Genomic DNA, 21,163 nt, shown 5'->3' with positions numbered 1-21,163 from the left:
GAAATAAGTGGCTTGACCTCTACATTAATCAGACAGGACCAATGGATATTTTTTCACATTCACACCAAATAAGACTACAAATGTTTGCTCTGAGAGAGTGTTGGGCAAACCATGTCAGAATTAATCTTGGTTGCTTGAGTTAAGGGCCATGACCTTAGGTTGCAGTCCACAGGCTTTTCCATAAATACACACTCCATTACTGCTAGAGGAGGCAAGCCAAGCCACTGCGCATCAGCATACTCAGAGCCACAGTGCATTACAGATCCTTCCTGCACATGCCCCATTGTAAATAAAAAATAGCACCGCTCCTGTGGGACCACCCATGCTGTCGCTGTCGCATACAGACCGTACACCTTTACCTCTACCTATAATACACTCTATACGTCACCAAGCCAGCAATGGTGGATGGTGTTAGGAGAGATCTCCATCATTTATGTCACTGTACCTTACAAAGAGATGTATACATACTGCTGTTATTGCTGTTCGGAGTCTTAAAACAATTAATCATCAGGGATCCATTCAGTTGTGAAAGTTACAATAAAGATTGCAAAAAAAAATAAATATTTGTAATAAATTTTCCTTAAAAATGCATTACATCTTACACTAAAAAATAAGTAGCACAACTTTTTTTTAACATAAAAATGTTTCTAGAGCGGCAAATCAGCATTTTTGAACGATTTCTAGGGATCATGTGACACTGAAGACTGGAATTCTGGTTTCTAATTCAAAGTTGGCATCACAGAAATAAATCTGATTTAAATATATTCAAATTGTTAAAAGTTATTATTGTTGTATTAAAAATTGTTATAATAAATAACAGGATTAACACTTATCAAATAAATACAGCTTTGTTAAGAGTATGCCTTAATTTTTTTGAGTTTGTATGAGTTATTTAGTGAGGAATCCAGATGAAGTTTGAAACTAATTTATGAAAATTTATCAGAATTTAGAATAACATATAATAGGTAAAGGTATAAGTGACAACTGGAGATTTTAGAAAGAACATATTGCTAGCTTTTGGAAATCTAAAAGCTACTGAAAAAAATTGTGTCAAAATAAACACTGATTTTAGTTTAGCATTAGAATTTCCTTGTTTCCCATCTGGCTGATTGAGCAATAGAAATAGTAAAGGCTCTGAGGTCAGATAGGGAAAGTCCACAAACAACTTCATACTCTCCACCCATACGGTTCACACGATAAGGACTTGTGTTTTGAGGTTTGTTTTCACAGTTGAAGTAAATCTAAGTCCATTTGTCTATCAATGACCCCAAAAATCCAAAGACAAACATTCACAGTAAATTAAAGAAACATTTTCTTGAGTGAAACAAAATTTTGATAATAAAGCAACAACAATATGTCCGTTTCAGGAAAACAAATGTTTCCCATCAGAAATGATGTAAGTGATTTTCTCCATGTGTGATTGAGGTTTGGCCACAATTTTGATTCTGCAAAGCATTCCTGACGGTTTTCAACAAGATGCCAAGAGATGTGGGTCTGTACTAGCTACAGTAAAGCGGCAGAGCTAATAAATGTACACATCTTGGTTTTAATCTTATTTTCCTTCAATTAGCTATTTATAATAGGCTATTACATTGACATTAATGGACACATGTGCTCTCGACAACAAGAACTGCTCGACGGCTTGAGGCCAGATTGAAAGACACTTGGGACAGCTGATGGATTTGTCACTGGCCCCACCGCTGATTTGTGACAAGTTGAGCTTTTGCATGTGTTTTTAAGCTTTGCCTATTTCAAAACATTCAGCCATATGAAGAAAAGACGGTACAATCCATTATAGAGAGCCGTGTCTCAGATGCATGTCAGCCCCTCTTTTACATCTACTTATGAACGAAGAGTTGAGAAAGAAATCTGATGTGTATTATTATGTTGGATCCATGCATTGTCTTAAATTGAGCTCTGCTTGAATTCATTCATATAGATTATGTTTTATATTATTAATGCAGACCATTATTAAAGGAGTAATGGAGTATAATTATGTTTGTGTATTTATACAAGTGTAATTAGCCTACTGTTTTTCATACAAATACCTAGACATTTTACAGTGGTATAGAGGTATTTGTGTGTGTGTCTAACTGGGCCTATCGTGATCTAAATATAAGCTACTATGGAAGACCATTGGATATTTTAATAAAACTCAAACTTAGATTTCATATTATAAAATTGAAAGAACCTAATTTTTATATTTTACTGTCTCAAGCTACTGTAAAATGTGCAGAGATATTACATTGTTGTATCATTATTAGTGCAGAATGCACTGCAAACTGTGGTGAAGATGTGTTTCCTCAAAGTCAAGCAGCACAGAGCTGTTTTATGATTTGAAAAAATATGACTCATTGAAGCATGCAGATATGAACTTTACTTATAAGGAAAAATGACCGGAAAATTTAAAAACGAGTCGTTTAAAACCAAAATTAATGGTCTGGTTTCTACAGCCTTCACACTATATCAACAATCTTTAAACTTGAAAGAAATGTAAAATATTTATCGTAATTTAATTCTCTTGGCCATATCGCCCCAGTCTTACTTCCTGACAAAAATGGTAATTCAGTTATTAGGCTTTTGTTGCAGAAGGTTCAAATTATTCGAAACACAAGAAATTGACTTAAAACTGTGTAAAAAGCAGACATTCCTTAATGCCTGCCAAGAGTTCAGATGGGACCTCATGTATAGTGTGTTAAAAATGACAGCATCAGCATTTCCCCATTAAAGTGTCGTGACCCCGGAACCACAGGGGCCCTTCTCTCTGCCTTGCTCTCGCTCTCGCTCCTCGTGTTTTCTTTGTTTCTACACTCTGTTCAGCAGTTATGGCTTTTGCTTCAGGATTAAAGGCTGAATTCCACAGACACTATAATGATGTTTACATTAGAATCTACAGGCCCGCAGGCATCTCGCCATACACCAGCATGTGTCAAACTCTGACTACCACTTACATTTGCCATGAATACCCAAGTGATCTACTTAGCATCACCTTGTGTGTATTTAAACTTTGCTTACTTGTTACATCAGACCATAGTTCACTTACAATGTCAACTGACTAATATACACTAATGTACCACAGATGCACCATGTCTTTGCCTACACAGGTGTCGGGAAGATCATTGTGCAGTTGTTGAATGCATTTTGTGAGCAGAATATAAACAACAATACAACAAAATATCATTTAAAAAAAAAAGGTTCTTGAACTGCTTAAACCCAAATCACAAACCTACAGTAAATACAGGTCGATAAATAATGATGCTGTCAAACGATTAATTATGAATAAAATAAAAGATTTTGTTTACCTAATATATAAGCGTGTTATTTCAGGCATATAGGGACAGCTACAACAGTTAATAGTTTACACTGATCAGCTTATAATTAGTAGAATAGCTTTTTTCAGATATGGACTACTAAAATAGTATAAAATAGTTTTAGAGCATGTGCTTGGTTATGAAACTAGTTTTCTGACCTCAGTTACCCGCCAGCGGTCTGTATTGAGGAAAGATGGATTAGTTATTTGTAGTCCGACGCACTTGTCAAGATCATCCGGGCAAATGTAAAGTTTTCAGCTGTTAATTTCCCCACACTGTGGCCTTCGGTTTCAGAAAAGTGCACAGAAAATAAGTCTTACCACTTTCACTGCCTCCTGCAAACAGCATCTGCAAAACATGTCACAGAAATGTACTGGAAAGGACCATTAACGTGTCCGTTAGGAACATATCTTTCCACCCATATCCCAGTTTACACCCATGCACTGCACTTGCCATCATATCTCTTGACTGGATGTCTTCTCTATGGCTATAGCCCATTTAAGACACACAAAGCCTGCCTTACCCCGTCGTTTTCATGCCAGCCATTTTAATTAGAGGGATGTCTGATCTCTTAGCATGTGCCTGTTTACTGGCTCTTTGCCCAACTGCAATTAATTACTGGTGTGTCTGCTCAAACGATCTGGCAGCCAGATAACAATTTCTCAGTGAGAATCTGCAGGGATTTCCTCTCTTCCGTTTGATCCTGCTACTGGGGTTTACACGTCACTTAAGGTCATTTTCCCGCGCGTAGCAGGTGAGAGGGGAAGTGGGTTATCAGAGCACTCAGGACAAACTCTTTCAAATCTCGCAAATAACTAAATAAACATTTCATATCTTCCCATTAAAGTATACAGACTGTTGGTGTCTACCTGAGTTCACAAAAATGGTTTCATAACAGTGAAATGCAGGCTATATATAAAATCTAGTTTCAGTTCCACATCTGAGAAAACACGTTAAGATTTTAATTTTCTATGCTGTTCATTTTGTTGCACTGCGCTGCATTTTGAAAACACAAATAAAGCTCAAGACAAAAGAAAAAAATACACATCATGAAAACATGGCGTTTAAATGCCCGGCGCTAGCTAATTTTACATAAAATAGCTACCTAGTAGAAAATGAGACCAATTAGCACAAAGAAGGTGAGAAATGTATATTTTAAATGTAATAAACAGCAAAGATAGGGAAATATCAGCTGAACTGTATGTCTAATTGTTACTTTTCTCCATTGTGCTGCTGACACTGAGCAGCAATTTCAATCAATCAGTGTCTAACATCAGCTAATAGTGACTGTGCTGCTTCTATGGACAGCACAATAAGAGCATTGGGTTTTTATAGTGGAGCTTAAGCCGAGGGATTGGAGAGAAGTGCCTCATTGTAATCTTTATAATGTTACATAGTCCATTACCCTCAATCCTCATGCTTTTATTCATCTGGGGAAACAGGAGGTAGGGACAGGGACAGAGGGAGCTAACAAAAAAATGGGTTAAAAGTACGGTAATCCCCTTATATATATATGTTGTACAATAGCCCTGATTTTCTGCATGATATACTGTATTTACATAGTAGCTGTGCATTTGCTTGTCCACGATTCCCCTTCACCAGCCCTCAGTGATAAAATTCTGCATCTTGCATTAAAAAGTGCTAAGGTTCACAGAAGTGTTCAGCGTCTACATGGATTTATTTATTTTTTTTTAAATTGGCTCTTCTCATGAATTTCCATGCCTATTTATAACTTAAACTCTATACCAAAAAGAGTTTTGCAATGTCTCTAAACAAGACAAAATTGACCTACTGAAAAATAAACAACAAAAGTGACTATGAAAATTAAAAATATAACATAGTTATTATTTAATGTTTAATCACTTACACTTTGATGTATTTTTAATCAATTAACTGCAGCCTTGGTGAGTATGAAAGATCAAATAATAATAATAATAATAATAATAATAATAATAATAAAACATTTACAAAAATCATATTTACCCCAAACAAGTGATATGCATTACCACAAACTTGTGTCTTGTGTCTTTTTTTTAGTCTTGTGAGATGAGCTAGGAAAAGGGCATCTTATAACACTTATTAGACTTATATCAGACAACTGCAGACAGAAAAGTTAGCGAATAAATCTAGAAATATCTGACCCATAGCATGATTGCTATGCACCCAAGCAATAGCTGGATGTCAAAAATAACTGACCTGAAACTCTCATGCTACTCCAATCAGGATAATGAGCAGCGCAGTGGTTTGAGCCATTGAACTGATTAGATGTTTTGCTGTTTGCTACAGCCTGCTCTTAGTCTGCAACAAACGCATCAATACCTAATAAAACATTTATTTTAAAATCACAAATTATAACATAAAAAACGTTCAAACGAGTGTCGAAGGGCACCTGAAAGGACACCCCACAAGCGCACATGTAGCCTAAACTCAGACGTCACACTGATGTTCTCATTAAACCACATACACTATTTCCAATGATGCCTTACGTAAAGCATGGATTGGCCTTAAAGATTTTAGAACAACTGCCCTTAGGGCTTGTTACTGCTATTCATATCAGTCATAAAAATGCATTTAGCTCCTTAAACAAATATTGTTTTTGGATTACGGAGATTCATACGAGCTGAATCTATGTACTAAATACATCTAGAGATAAGCTCAAGCAGTAACGTTCGCGCGCACCCTCAAAATAGAGTTCGCTATGGCATGGTTTCCTGCGTCACCTTTGGTCAACCGCGTCATTAATTAACTTACAGTCTGTTTTTCCACACTACAGCCAAACCGGAAAAACGTTTCACTGATCCGTCCCTTCCTGGATGCTGTTTCCTAACCCTGGTGACTTCTCTTTTTTTATAACTCACACAAATTTGCACGTTCGGTTTTTCATTGTTAACAGCTCACTCGGGTGCAATTACAAAATCTGAAACCAAAACCCTTGGTACACAGCGGTACTCGAAAATTAATGCACTACACACAAACACACAAACACACAAGCATGCCCATCTACTTCAATCTGCCACACGCTGACCTGCATGTCTGAGTCAGAGAGGGAGAGGGGCAACAGGCCAGTGATTATTTTTATTTTTGAGCCCGGCCAGAGGAAGGATTTTTGTTATCTGACTCATGTCAGTCATACACCCACCCACACAGACCCCCATATCACAGCCAAGAGCTTTCTGCCTTTAAACATATCAATCCAAAGGGTAACGCGGGGGTAATCCTGCACGTCTCCGGTTCAACAAAAACAAATCAATGCACAGATCTCAGGTTTAATTCAGTATAATTTTAAGTACTAAATTATCCCACACCAGTCCACAGGGCAGAGGGGGAGGTTTTTTGTTTGTCAGAATTCACATTTTTTTAATTGCACATTCCAAGTAAAATCAATCAAACTGCAACTGGGTTGTTTTTAATAAGTAATAATAACTTAAACAAATACAGGTTATTAAAATTAAAAGTATGTTTTTTTTTCATATTAAATGTTTGTTTCATAGCAAAAGCAGATAACTCCAACAGTCGTTTCTGCACTACTGCAGTAAAAAGTGAACTCATGATGTGGATAATACTGGCTTTTTTGACAAAAAGTGTTTAGTGTTCACATCACACTGTACGTAAAAAATACTGCACACCCCTTTTTTTTAAATGGCATTTATCGGTTTTTGCAAATGAATGAAAAAAATAATAAATGATTATTGCAGGTATCATAAAAGCTGTCAAAGTAAAAGATTTTAAAAAGTGCATATTAATTGTTAAAAGTTAAAATATAGCTATTATTACAAATAACAAATATTCTGATGAAAGAGAAGCATTCAAAGTCTCTAATAAAAATAATGCATCTTAAAAAATGCATGTATATTAGTAACAAACTAATCAGATAAATTTAAAGGTCATTGCACACCCGAGTTAGAAAACTTCAGTTGTTGTAAAAATAAACACGACCTTACACTAATGTCAATCACATTTACACACCTGCTCCAATAAAAAAATTCAGAGCGTTTATTGCATCTGTAGTGAATGCTAAAATCTAGAGTCTCTCAGCGCAAAGCACTGTAAAGATGCACAATGAGTGGTCAGAAATTAGTGGTCTTCTTTTTAATAAGTAGCTCTAGCATTGCAAGCAAAGCATCAAACTGCCACATCCTGAGGTAAACTTTAAATTTTATCTCAGGACTGGATGGAACTGAGAAGACAACAACATCATTCTCACTGCTTGAAGATTCCATTCTGTAGAGTTTGGGGATTTTTTTTTCGCAACGGCTTAATATCAAACTTAGTATGCAAGGGTTTCTGTCCGTGAAAGATTTTTAAGATAACGAATATGAAATAACTTTCAGACTCGGAGTGCAATGACCTTAAGTCTGACAGGTATTGTATGCTAAATAAGCATAAGATCCTATAATCCTGTCTGTCTGTTTTTTGCTCCTAAAGCTTCTTAGTCTAGACTGACTCCTCTCAACAGGTTGAGAAAACCAAACTCAACCCTGATAAACAGATAAATCACCTCCTTACGCACAAATTATGAAGATCGCTAAGCATTTTATTATAGTTTTTACATTCATTACCCAATTCTACAAACCCATGAAGTGATTATTTTAGGTACGCAAATAAATGTTTCATGCTAAATCTTGCGGTGTTGGTTATTCTATAATATTTTCTGAAGAGAAGTCCTGCGTGAATAGCATCTTGTTCTTTTTGCTGAATGAGTATTTAAGTGTAATAGCCTTTATGGCAGCTCAAGCTCTAGTTAGAGCTGGGTTAGTCTCATTAGAGAACTGAGACAGCAGGAAGAACAAAATTTGGCTCTTGATGTGTGTCAGGAGAGCACTGTGCCTCTCAAATCCTTCCTGAGCTGAGAGACGAGGAGCGAGAGACAGAACCGAGAAACAAATAAAGAAGTCCTTCAACATTAAAGCGAAAGCACACCTCTGTCACCATTTACTGATCTTCGTGAGGTTCAAAAACTGCATGACTTTCTCTTTAACACAATAAAAAAAGTAGACATTCTGAAAAGCAGTTACAATGAAGAGAAATTAAAGCTATCAAGCTTCAAAAGGACACAAAAGCACCATGAAAGTATCACTAAAGTGGTCCATATGAAAGCTATGTGATGATTGAGCTTTGTGCATCACCGTTTGCTGAAAATCAGCTGACACTGCTTTACCTCTCATTGTCTGTTGAGAAGTAGCACTCTACAATTCGTGAAAAGATTATTCTTTTTGATGTGATTTTTTTCAGCGAACCAATTGATTTGGTTCAGAAATGAGCCTCTCATCAGCACTGAGGCACAGGACTCTCATCAAAACAAGCATCATATTTTGATAATATATTTATACTGTTGTGAATATACGGCTGAATAATATCTTTTCACGCAGTAGAGAGTATTTCACAAGCTGCATTTGCAATAAATAGCTGCTTCATCGCTTATAAACAACAGAAGTCATCTGCAAGTTCTGTTTCTTTGTACAGTAGTACCAGTGCAAGATGTGTGTCCCATTACATTTGTAGTAAAAGAAACACAGCATTTCAGAAAAAGATGGTGGTGGTAGTGTAATGGTCTGGGGCTGTTTAGCTGCTTCAGGACCTCCAGTACCATCAATTCTGCTGTCTACCAAAAAATAGTCAAGGACAATGTCCGGCCATCTGTTCGTAACCTCAAGCTGAAGTGATCTTGGGTTCTGCAGCAGAACAATGACCCAAAACACACCAAAAAGTCCACCTCTGAATAGCTGAAGAAAAAAAAAGAAGAACACTTTGGAGTGGCCCAGTCAAAGTCCTGACCTGAATCCTATTGAGATGCTATGGCATGACTTTAAAAAGGTGGTTCATGTTCTCAAACCCTCTAAGTTATCGCAAACGCTTGATTGCAGCCGTTGCTGCTAAATGTGGCCCAACTAGTTATTAGATTTAGGGGGCAAGCACTTTTTCCACACAGGGCCATGTGGGTTGGAATTTGATTTTCCCTTCATAATAAAAACCTTAATTTAAAAACTGCATGTGTTTACTTGTGTTATCTTTGATTAATATTAAAATAGTTTGATGATCTGAAACACGTAAAAAAAATTAAAAATCAAACTTTTTACACCACTGTATATACCGACTACAGCAGCATTTGTATGAAACACTTATGGCACTTTTACAGTGCTTTCGAAACCTTGTTTTGAAGCGGAAGAGCTGAAGATTCAATTCAGCCACATGAAAAGAGTGACTAGCAAAGACTTTTGTTCTGGATTGCACCAAAGGCCATAACACAGGTTTAAAATGACATGAGGGTGAGTAAACGATGATAGAATTGTTGATTTTTATAGAAAATCATCTAATCTCATTAATGCATCTTAAAAAAAGAAGCAAAGGGGGAAAAGCCCAGCAGTGCTTGAAGGCTACATGTGGCTTGTGGGTTTGCGTACGTGCACACAAAAAGCCGTCTGTCAGCGTCAGTGAGGTATGTGGTATAAAGGTCCTTGCTGCCGAACGCCTGCATGCAGCACTGAAGTTTCCGCTCTTCCTTTCAGAAACCATTCTGAATATGAATAAAAAATGAGGCGAGAGCGCAAGAGAAAAAGAGACTGCGAAAGAGGGCGAGAACAAGACAAAGAGCTGGTGAGTCTTGAGAGAGTGGGCGGAAGATAAATTGCAGAAGTAGAGTGAACTACGAAAAGAACGGGAGAACATGCGCTGGACGGGAGGGGCTGAGCATGGAGAAAGGTGCCTGCATGAGAAAGAAATGACTGCGGGTTCCTTTGAGAAATGTGGCAGAAAGACTTCTTGTTGCTAAGATGCTACATACACACAAAGAATTCTGCTGTGGAAATGTATTAATACATTAGCCGTGGGTGAGGCAAACCTCAGATGTCTAATGAAGTTCACACATCCCCTCCTTCAATATTATTAGCATGCTTCTCCCATGATGGTTCAAAAGACCCACTGCAGCTCTAGCTGTTTACTTGGATATGGGTTCAAAGCATAAAACATTTAATAATCAATTTTGTTTTTAAAAAATTTTTAAATATTCACATACGCATTGAATCTTTTAGCGGCTAATTTTATCCAAGGTGACTTTAAAAACAAAATACAGATTTCAAAATAATACAAAGCTAGAGCAGAATACTAGGTGTTTTCTTGATTATAATACTGGTCATCATAAATAACGATAGTAATTATCTTTATACATACCTATATCTAATTGTCGGGGGGTGTGCGAACTGGCAGTATTATAAGCAATATAGATAGCAATATTTCACTGTAAAGAAATATCGCATTATAGGTTTATTCGCTTTAAACAAGGCCCCTGTGATATCAAAATGTTTAATAACATAGAAATTAAAAACAAAAATTTGCAAGCAGTATCAAAATCATAATAATGATAAAAAACCTCAAGGTCACTAAAGACCAGTAAATACAGGCTATATTGTTCGCTGGTGTGGATGCTAATATCTTTATAGTTTTTATAGTTATGAAAAAAGAACTAATTAAGAAAAGAAATTAAGAAACTAATTACAAGCAACGGGACAAAAAAAAAATTACAGAACAAATAAAACATTCTAAGATCAGATCTGCATGACGCAAAAGGAAGCCATTTTGAACGATTACAAGGTCTCTATCCTGAGCTGTGTTTATGTAGCAGGTTTACTCAACAGGGGTGAAATGCTAAGATTCCTTTGTTGACAGAATAATTGTACATTAAAATTGTTTATACTCATTATGCTACTAAAAGCAAGACTCCCCGCCTGACATGCAGGAATAGCTGATGACATTCCTAATGTGCCTGACAGCATTGTTTAAGCTCTTCTCTTTGGCAGGAGCAAAGCGCTTGATGATTTGTCCAAAGTAAATGCATTCTAGAGCGATATGAGAAATACCTCATACAAGTGTAAGCTAAGACTGACTCATTAGACCACAGACACACTGCCATCACAGAGGTTTACATTTTTGTAATCTCAGTGGAATAAATCTAGAATCCTGTTTATACTACACTGTGTTAAAGCTGTTAAAGGGAAAGCTACTGACTGGTATTTGTATATGGAGACTTAGGATGAAACAATTCCTGACTGCACGATAACTATTATTTACTTTCAATCTTAACGTAATGTAGATGTATGAAGGACTGTTGATGGCACCTGAACATGAGCTGGTCAAATGTCAGTGAGTTTAAATAATTTAATAAAATACTAATTTAATTTAAAGTAATCCACAAAATATGAAGGAGCATCTGTTTTGAATTCACTTCAGCTTTGCCATTGCAGGAATACATTTTTCAATATATTTTAATAAAAACACTTTTAAATTGTAACAATATTCAACATTATGAAATTTTGGACTATGTTTTTGATCAATAAATTCAGCCTTGGTGAGGGCAATAGACTTAACACATAAAACATTTTACTAACTCCATACAAGATAAGATCCCTGAATTTGCAAAGACAAAAGTCTCAAAACCAAATTGATATTCTTCATAAAGGTTATGACTGTGGCTGTGCACAGAAACTATAAAGTGGGGCAATGCTAACTCTGCAAGAACAGTCTGCTGTTTCTGACTCAAATATTAAATAATTTACCAAATAATAAAAATGCAAATATAGCTTGAGGTTGAATATCAATTACAAACAAAATTTACAATCAATTTCTTTAAATTATGCTTCCTTAAATTGAAATGGCAAATCTGTAAAGTGTTTACCAACTCAATTCAAATTCAAGAATATTGGAATGAATTGAAATTTTCTCAATTCTAAACGGCAAACAAACCTGTTGTTTGCATTTTTTGGGACAGCTGTGTCTCCACCGCAGGCTAAATGACAAAAAAGGAAACTTAAAGACTTGTTAAAGTTTATCGATGACTTGTAAGGTGAGGATTCACAGCAAAATAGTCTGAGCTATCTTACTACAGCCACCACCTTCAGCAAACACTAAAAAAAATCACATAAATCACAGATCTTCAGGAAAGCTAAGATAAAAGGCAAGCTCTTGTTGACGGTATATAACAACAAAAGCGAATCTGTAGTGTTCAGGAGCAGAATTCATGTTAGGTCAGCAAAACAATTCAAAGCGTTCTTGCTTACGTATTCAAATTACTGTAATATTTACAAATTGCAAAAATGCAAAACCAGTGTATGTTTTCCCAACTCCCTCATAAAGTGTTTTGTGCTGTCCACATTAACAGCTCTCTTACCCTCAGTGTAATTTACATTCAGTTAACAGTGTTGATTATTTTCAGTGTTCCTGGTTGTTATGGTTTGGATTTGATTCTGCTCCATTAGCAGGTGATTACCAGGTGAGTGCATTAATAAAACAGACACAGCATACGGAAAAAGATAGAGCGAAAAACAGCAGCAGTCTGTTTATCTTTCCTGCTCAGTCCCACCGATCATCTCCCTCGGAGTGCATTAATTACTCCAGAATAGGAATTAATTTTAAGGAATTAAGCATAATGCGGCTTAATTCCACTGATCGTGAGAGCCGTGTGTGCATCACAGCACAAGCGGCTCTTACCATCCTTCCCGTCTCGTTTATTTCCTTCTATTCCCTCCATAGCATACTATTGTTACACGTAATGTATTCCATTTCATTCCATTATGCAGAGTGCCATTCCTAGCCGTTTACTTCCATTCATTTTCATTCTGTTCTATTCCATTCCATCGACGAAAGCTGATATCTCATTGCTGCCATTGTGGTTGGTAACTGCATCCAACATCCTGATTGGATTGAAGGTGGGAGTGAACATTGGCAGGACCCCAAGGTCTGGTGGCCCTGTGTTCGGCCACCCTCTCAGGTTCACGCACACCCACAAAGGCCGTCCTTTAAGGCAGACGGAAGAGTTCACCGTCGAACAAGCACAGGTCTGCCATTCCCAGTGGGTAATTATTGCTTGCTGCAAGCCTACAGACATGTAGTGAATGTTATCTCAAGACCACTTTTAAGTCGCTATTATTCGCTTTCTCTCTCCCTTTCAGGGGCATCTTTCTCAGGGTCCTCTGTGTCTCTCGCACACAATCAGTTCTTCATTATCCCGGGTCAGATTCAGTAAATGGTCTACCTTCAATAAAGAGACTGAAATAGTGTGTGAGACGGCTGCTGTGACGGCTGCTGTGATGATATCTGATGAAATGAGGTTATAACTAACTGAATAAGTGAATGAATCAACAGATTTTATTTAATCATATTCATAATTTCACAGAGACACTGTCTTGCTCTTGCGGTAGATAAAGACAGACTCCGGAGTCATGCATGCAGAAAATGAAGTTAAAATTGAAAGAAATTCAGTCACTAGTGTCTCACACCAAACAGAAATTCTACAGTTTTTTATGTTGTTTCATACTGGATGTCTTCTTGGACAAGAGCTCTTCTGCTTTCCTCGACGGTCCTCCAAACCCTTGCTGGAAAATTGACACTTTCTCCTCCATTTGCTAAACCACATGGACCACTGCAGATCATTACCAAGTGTTCAAAGCCCCTTGAGACACAAGAAGACTGGAAGCTGTCTACACTAGTCAGGTTTCCATCATGAAAAGAAGACCAAAAGCCTGACCTTGAAAAATGGCCACGACACCATTAGCACACCATTATAAATCTCTAACTGTCAGCAGCCAGCCTCTTTATCTTGGTTATGTGCGATAAAGTCAAAAAAGTCTATAATTAGCCTGGCCAAGGTCCCATTAATTCCACTTTAAACTTCATGAACCACAAAACATGGAATGTTTTGTCTTCTGTAATTGACTATATTAACTATATATACACACCACTGCCTTTAAATGAAATTACTGAAAATAATCTTTCTCTTAGACATTCACAGGGTCTCATTTTGGACTATATGAAGAATTCTAGTAGTCAGTAGTCCAGTATTCAGACATTCAACAGACATTAATAATGATGTTAACACAAAAAGAAAATGTGTAAATGAGATTGGGTACATTGCTTAATGCTGCAAAACACACTATGTAAATAGAAACCTTTTGACACTCTCCAGAGTGCAAACACAAATATGCACTGAATAGTTTGCCGGATTTGTTCCTCTAATAGTATAGTGAATAAAGAATATCTCAAGTTTTGTTTTTGTTTTTTGTGGGTGAACAGCCATTCTGTATTAGCACTTATGCACCATTCATTTAATAGAAAATAACTAAATATATATAAATCAATAAATATATATATAGTGGCCAGCCCTAGATCTTTGTGTGGCCTTTTACTTAGTTCCTCTTCACCTCTGCTGTGACAATCCATCCTCCATTATGATCTTAAAAGGCCAGATTCTCAATCCTTCCAAAGAGTACTTTAACATGGTCATTAATCAACTGACCTGCAGTTCATCATCCATTCTGTAAAATAAAATTAGTTATGGCTTAGAGCTGTGGAAGGTTCACAGAATTTAGACTCAGAAGCATCTGGAGGCCAGCTTTCAAACACTCCTTGTTCACACCTTCACAAGAACACACACACAAAGCAGCATGCAGCTAATCCCAATGGGCACGTAGAACTTTTTATGTATCAATCACTGGGGATTTGAAAACATCTGGCCAGGCTTTTTCAAATGTTGTGCTTTGAAACAGAAGCTAAATAAGATGCAAATCATTAGAATAACTGGAAAGATTGCCAAGTAATTGATTCAGTTATGCATGAGGTAAATAACATAAACACAGTTGGCTCATCATTACTACAAAAGAATTTTGATCAGGCAAGGATGTACATTTGAGATACCATTATTTTAATATGCGACAAGAGGCCAATGTGAATGCAAGAAGTAGGATATTATATAATGATTTAATGAAGTTCTAATGTTTTAAAAATCTGTACACGTTTAGGAAACCAAAATCAAAATTTTTGAGCATGCCAAAACATGAAAAGAAAGAAAAGGAAAGAAATATTGCTCTGCACTCTCATATCCCACCACCTGTCCAAACAGCGATTACTTGAGTATTATTTACTGAAAAAGCCCAGTGTTGCTGTTAATCCAGGACTAAGCTGAAAATCTGGCTGAGATGTATACGGCTGCTCTGCAGTCAACCCATTCTTCAGGCTTTCCTTGTAACAGATCAAAAAAAAGCTCAATAGATTATCCTATCTCCATGGATGAAGAGAGATATAGAGGAAATATGATCATAAAGTCTTATGTTTGTTGATATATAAAGCTTTAGGATGACTGATTACAGCATGTTCCATGGTGAAGAGTGTAATTTTTACATTACTAGCATTAATTGCGGAAAAAAGTGTTTTTCAAACAGGTATCCCCAATCACATCCCCATCCAACCATAGGGGAAGCAAACCAATAGCTCCGCCCCCAAACTCACACCATTGGTTGAGCCGATGTTGCTATGCTGGGCTGGTAGGGATGTTCAAACAAACAAAACAGGCAAAGTTAAGATGGAGTAGGAAATAGTATTTTACGCTAGAAAAAAATGAGTTTCTGAATACCCAGGTAAATCAATCATTGCTCAAATGTTACAGCCTTTAATTGAGTGAAGAATCAAGCTGCTGAATTTTTTAGTTAAAACCCATTTTTTTGAGGCAAGCATTAGCAACCAATTTATGCTTATGCAGGCATGGCTGAACATCCTCCGGCAGCCCAGGCATCTTAAATGCAAGCATTACTTAATGCAACTCGAAGAGCTTACTGTGATCTTCATCAGAATGACTTCATCTCACAGTGATGCTGAGAGTCAGCGACTGGTCAAGCAGAGGCTGATCAAAAAAAGATATTATTCAGAAAGCTTTCATACAACTGACCAAAAAAAGATTTAAAAGCTAGCACTGCCCTTCCCTTTATCTTTGAAGATACATGAAATACAATATTTGAAGTTAATTTCCATGTATTTAAATATGCAGCCAACATTTCAAGCTCGATTCCAAAAACATCACACGCACAACTTATTTATGATGCCTAAGAGACTTCATTTTTGGCCAAATCCCAAAGCAGTGTCTTTCATGGATAAAGACAGTTTTAAAATTCATCTGAATTACTATATAATTCAATGGCAAAAAGGCTGTGAGGTAAATTCTGAAATAGACCATGTGCTTCACAAGCAAGAAAATCTCATGAAACATCTTCAGGACATGCACGTTTGTATGCAGGCCAAGACACAAATCTGAAGCAATGCAATCAACTTCAATTCTGCCAAGGTCAAGAAGAGAGTTCAGCGACAGACAGTAAGTCTTCCACTCATACAGTACACTCAGCACACTGATAACAGGAAATTAAGAGTAAAATGATGAACACAGTGCAATAAAACCCATAAAGGATAAATCAAGGAGAAACATGTAAAGTATCACAGAGCTCTGGGGACCAAGTGTTAAAAAAACATGATATATTCACACGGCAAAAACTACTTTCTTATTTCTTCTTGTTTTCAGCCAAAATAAATATCTAGAAATTCTTAAATCATGAAGGATTTTCTAGACAAGTAAAAATAATTAAGTAATTATTAGTTATAAATAATAAATTATTATTAGTTAAAATTAAGCGTGTGTTTGCTTAAAACAAGCAAAATGCGGTAAGCAAAATAATATTGTTTTCGGCGTGAAATAGGATTATTTTACTTACTCCACTTGGATTATTATTAAGGAAAAACTCGCTTAGTTTTGACTAGTTTTTTCTTAAAACAAGACAATTATTTTTATTGTCTATAAAACCCTTCTTGCTTTAAAAAATTTTTTCTAGATATTTTGACTGGAAATAAGAAAAAATAATTTTTGCAGTGTATTATCTATCAAATTTAATTTTTTTCTTCAAACTAATTTAAGTGTAGACCTGTTTATACTATACTGTACCAACAGTTCTATTAACATCAGTGTTCAACGTTAAATATAGGTGTAAACAGACTCCAAAACTCTTAGTCAGTCCTATACATGTATTACTTTCCTTTCTTTCTTTCTTTCTTTTTAATGGATGGGAACATGAAATGCCAGCATCTCTGATGTGACACAGAAAACCATTATTTATAATCTCTTTAACTAGTACTGTAAACAATGCAAAATTATAGTAAATAACAACCTAATTTAAAAACAATAAAAGAGAAAAATGGGCCTTGAGTTCTGTTTGTCCCAGATCTTGTTGAGACACACAATGTTGTAGCTCTGTCTGTTCCACATTTGGCTGCAGACAAACATGGATAAAGTTCAATATGACATCCAGTGTGCACTCAGCAATTACAACCCCCAGGAAAATGTAGATTGATTTCCTCTACCAGATTGTCGAACTCTGGTTTAGTACCTTACTTAACTGTGCAACAGCAGAGATTTGACACTTTCAGGACAGATTTACCAGTTGATTTCTGAGTAGTAGAGCAGAACTGAATAATTCATTTTCTGAATAGCGGTTCAGTGCTGAACAGGCAGAAATCTCCAAAAAGAGCAGAAGATGATCACAAATTTAAGTAAAGTGTCAAATTTACCTTCTCCGCCTCTTTGGTCATAATTGAAAAAGTTTTTGCTTAATTGGAATAAGATTACCCTTGGTGACTTTTATCGTAGCTATGTTAAAGCACAATAAATAAACAACTAAAACAAGGATTTGATACGAATATGTTAAATGGTTGAAAAATAAAAAGTAGCACTTGGTGCTTTCATGGCCAAAAATACTGTATAGATATTACCTAGTATCATAAAATCCTCCCAAAATTGTAATAATACACAAATAATATTAGTGAACAATACTCTCTCTCTCTCTCTCTCTCTCTATCTATCTATCTATATATATATATATATATATATATATATATATATATATATGTGTGTGTGTGTGATCCACAAATGAAGCGGCCCAGAGGGTTGATTAGTGAAGTCTGAATTCTAAATACATATTAGATTTTCACTGATTGCTTTAAATTAATTAAGTGTCCTTGATTAATTGAGTCTACCTGAGGCTGAGACAAAACCTGACAAGTATTTAAACATGACTTGGAAATTGCATGTCTATCTAAAAAGCAAAGTACAAAATTCCGAATAATTGAAATTTGAAATCCTGAAATCCTGAAGGGAGGGGGAGGGGGGAGGCAAGTACTGTAATAGTATGGATATTTTAAATGCGAAGGTTCGACATGTAAGCAATCTTAGATAAAAATGAAGCGTTCTAGTTTGAAAATAGAGCACCACGACAGAAAGTCTTAGAGTACATCACTGATCCAGTCGTAGAAACGACATGTGCAAACATCAAACATGTCCTAAAGACTCTGTAAATCTGGCGCTTTGTGTCCGATAACAAGTCACGTGGAACACAGCCTCTGATCAGAGGAGTTTCATACCTCCCAGACACACAAACTAATTAATCTCACACCCCACTGATCAAATAAAAAATAACAACCCGGAGCGCTGAATCTATGACGAACACAACAGATTAACACGACAGAGCCTTGCAGCTGGTCAGTTATGTAAAAAAATAAAACACTAAATTGTAATCTACTAATCTATTATGGAAATTCTAATATTCCAGAACAGCATTAGTATTGAAGTTCACAGAGAACGAGCTCATGTAAGGCTCACCGACATGTTTGTCCTCTTATGCAAACTAAAATCGCCCCCCAGCTGTTTGAAGGTTCATGTCGGCTTCATTACTTCTCTGCGTTTTATCTTCGCTGGTTTGGTTCGGCACTCCTTTAAAGCGTGAAAAAGATCTCTTTAAACAATAGTCCGAGTAGAAAACGCACTCCAGAAATGACACATTACCAGAAAGGGTTTTATTAAATTGCAGATGCGTTTTAGCACTTAAAGGGCACTAGGAAGAAGTGGAGGGAGAAGTAGCCAGAGAAGCTGAACCGTCTTACCTTTCAGACAAAAAAAAGAAAGATAAATGAATGTTCTCACAGAATCTGGTTGGAGGCTATGAAGAGGGCCACTCACTATAGCAACTGCATCTCAGCGACAGAATGAAGAGAATCATAAAACACTCACTGCGCTGCCAATTTGCAGAGACAGTAGCGAGTTATTAAACCTGTTACAAGTCAAGCTCTACATAACCGCTCTCAAATTAGTTACAGACACACGCAAGACATTCAGACGCTCGTGAATGTGAAAGGACCCTCTTGCTTTTGTAGTTGAGAGCTCTCTGCGCTTGGAAGTTCTGTTTGATGTGCAAAACTGGCTCTTGAGAATATTTAACAGGAATATTAGGGTCATGAGACACAAAGAGTCCGACTCTTTCTTTAGAGTCCCTGACGATAAAGGAATTTCTTCAGCATGAGCACAGGAGATCATGCAAAGCTGAACCGCTGTCAAAATACTGATCCCGTTACAGCAACAAAGACTTTTATTATGTCATTATGAATCAACGCATTTATATAACCACAACAGTGCATCTGAGTTAAGCGTAGAGTTGCAGACCGTTCAAAGAACACAAAGTAAAGGACATGTAGTTTTCCTTTGAAACATAAGTTCGCATGTACAGACAACAATGAAGAATCTCTGAGCTCTGATATATGCTGATAGTTGGTGAACATGGTCATAATTAACCCACCCTATGCCGTATTTTACAATTATAATCTGATTTGCTAAATATTGATTGGGAACCCTGTTTGAAACAACATTTCTGGAAAACAACACCTTCAAAATACTTTGAAAAGTGAATCAGCTGATACGCCTAGAGTTTATCTGACACTATTATGCCCTTATACAATGATGACAAATATTATGCAAAAACTGAGATACATGCAATTCTGGGGCTGTTAAGTTATTATATGCAAATGTTTTAAAAAGTCCCATTATATTCCAGTTCTTCGGATGCATAGCTACAAAAATGGTATCTATACTTTACAATAAGCTTCCATATGTTTACATTAGTTAACTACAGTATAGTTAACATGAACTGTATTTGTAGTTAGTGTTAATTTCTACATTTACTAGCACATTAAAACCAAACATTTGTTAATAGTATCTGGACCCAAGCTGAGAGAAACAAACAACGAACAGTTGTATTTTTATTAACTTGCATTAAGGAAGATTAAATAAATACTGTAACAAATGTAATGCTCATTGCTGGTTAATGTCTCTTAATACAGTACATTAAAGTAGATCTTATTGTAAAGTATTACAAAACACTTGTTTTAATGGCTTGATAATAATCGATTATTTGTATGTAATGTATTTATTGTATCTAAAAATGTATGGTATGGGATTACTTTCATTCCAACTGCTTTGTAAAAAAATGTAATACAAGTGTAACATGGATGTCATCTTTTTTTGGTTTAATGTGAACTGCAATTTTGTCTACAAATCAAAAACCAGACGCATAAGTTAACGGCGCAACATAGCAGCCTCGTGAACTCCGCAGAGGCTGACTCCAATTCACTTTGCTCTTAAAATGACTGGCGGCACGATAAACTCTTGAATATTTACGACTTACCTAGTTGTGAGGTCTTCTCAGCAGCGTTGAACGGAGCAGGGCAGAAACTACGGGATCACTTGCACCGTACGCGCCCGTTCGCATTCAAATGCTCTGTGTGTCTCTTCTGTGGTAATCGATGAAGAACGGAGCGCCCGGAGGCGCGCGAATGAACACGTCTGCAAATGATTGTCTGGTTGATTATTTGCTCAGTGATCAGCGTGCGTTTCCGTGCCTCGCTGAGTTTTTCTATCCCAGTTATTCCCGATCACAGCTGCCGCAGAATCCGCACGCGCTGTCTTTTACATCGTCGCGCGCTCAGAGCCGCAAGCGCGCACGCACGGCGCGGCCACATAGTACCTGCTACTCGCCTCCTGTTCTTCACAGGCGGTGAATCAGGTCAGAGAGGAGGCGTCTTGGTTTTTTTTTTATAATGTTGTCAAGAGACCTGTCTGCCTCTTCTCTCCTCGCGTATCCGGCGCGTGTCTCACATCCCTGCGGTTCACAGCAACAGCAGCAACCGCGCGTCAGCTCGCGCTCCGCAAAGCCCAACAGCAC

At 36.8% G+C, this 21,163-nt stretch overlaps 1 protein-coding gene and 1 long non-coding RNA gene across 3 annotated transcripts in view; one reads left to right on the top strand and one right to left on the bottom strand.

The window, feature by feature from the left end:
• The window catches only part of wscd2 (WSC domain containing 2), a 43,998-nt gene extending 22,835 nt beyond the window's left edge, over window positions 1–21,163 (bottom strand). For both annotated transcript variants that reach the window (XM_043239476.1, XM_043239477.1), the window contains exon 1: window positions 20,627–21,163. The gene's annotated coding sequence lies outside the window, so the exon portion shown is untranslated. The remainder of the gene's footprint in view (window positions 1–20,626) is intronic.
• LOC122345380 lies at window positions 9,502–14,224 on the top strand. Its single transcript, XR_006250996.1, has 4 exons — window positions 9,502–9,577; window positions 9,651–9,747; window positions 9,818–13,152; window positions 13,253–14,224. It is a non-coding gene; the product is annotated as an uncharacterized LOC122345380 (long non-coding RNA).

This window comes from Puntigrus tetrazona, chromosome 5 (genome assembly GCF_018831695.1).
Source record: "Puntigrus tetrazona isolate hp1 chromosome 5, ASM1883169v1, whole genome shotgun sequence".
Lineage (NCBI taxonomy): Eukaryota > Metazoa > Chordata > Actinopteri > Cypriniformes > Cyprinidae > Puntigrus > Puntigrus tetrazona.
This window is presented reverse-complemented; position numbering and strand designations above follow the sequence as displayed.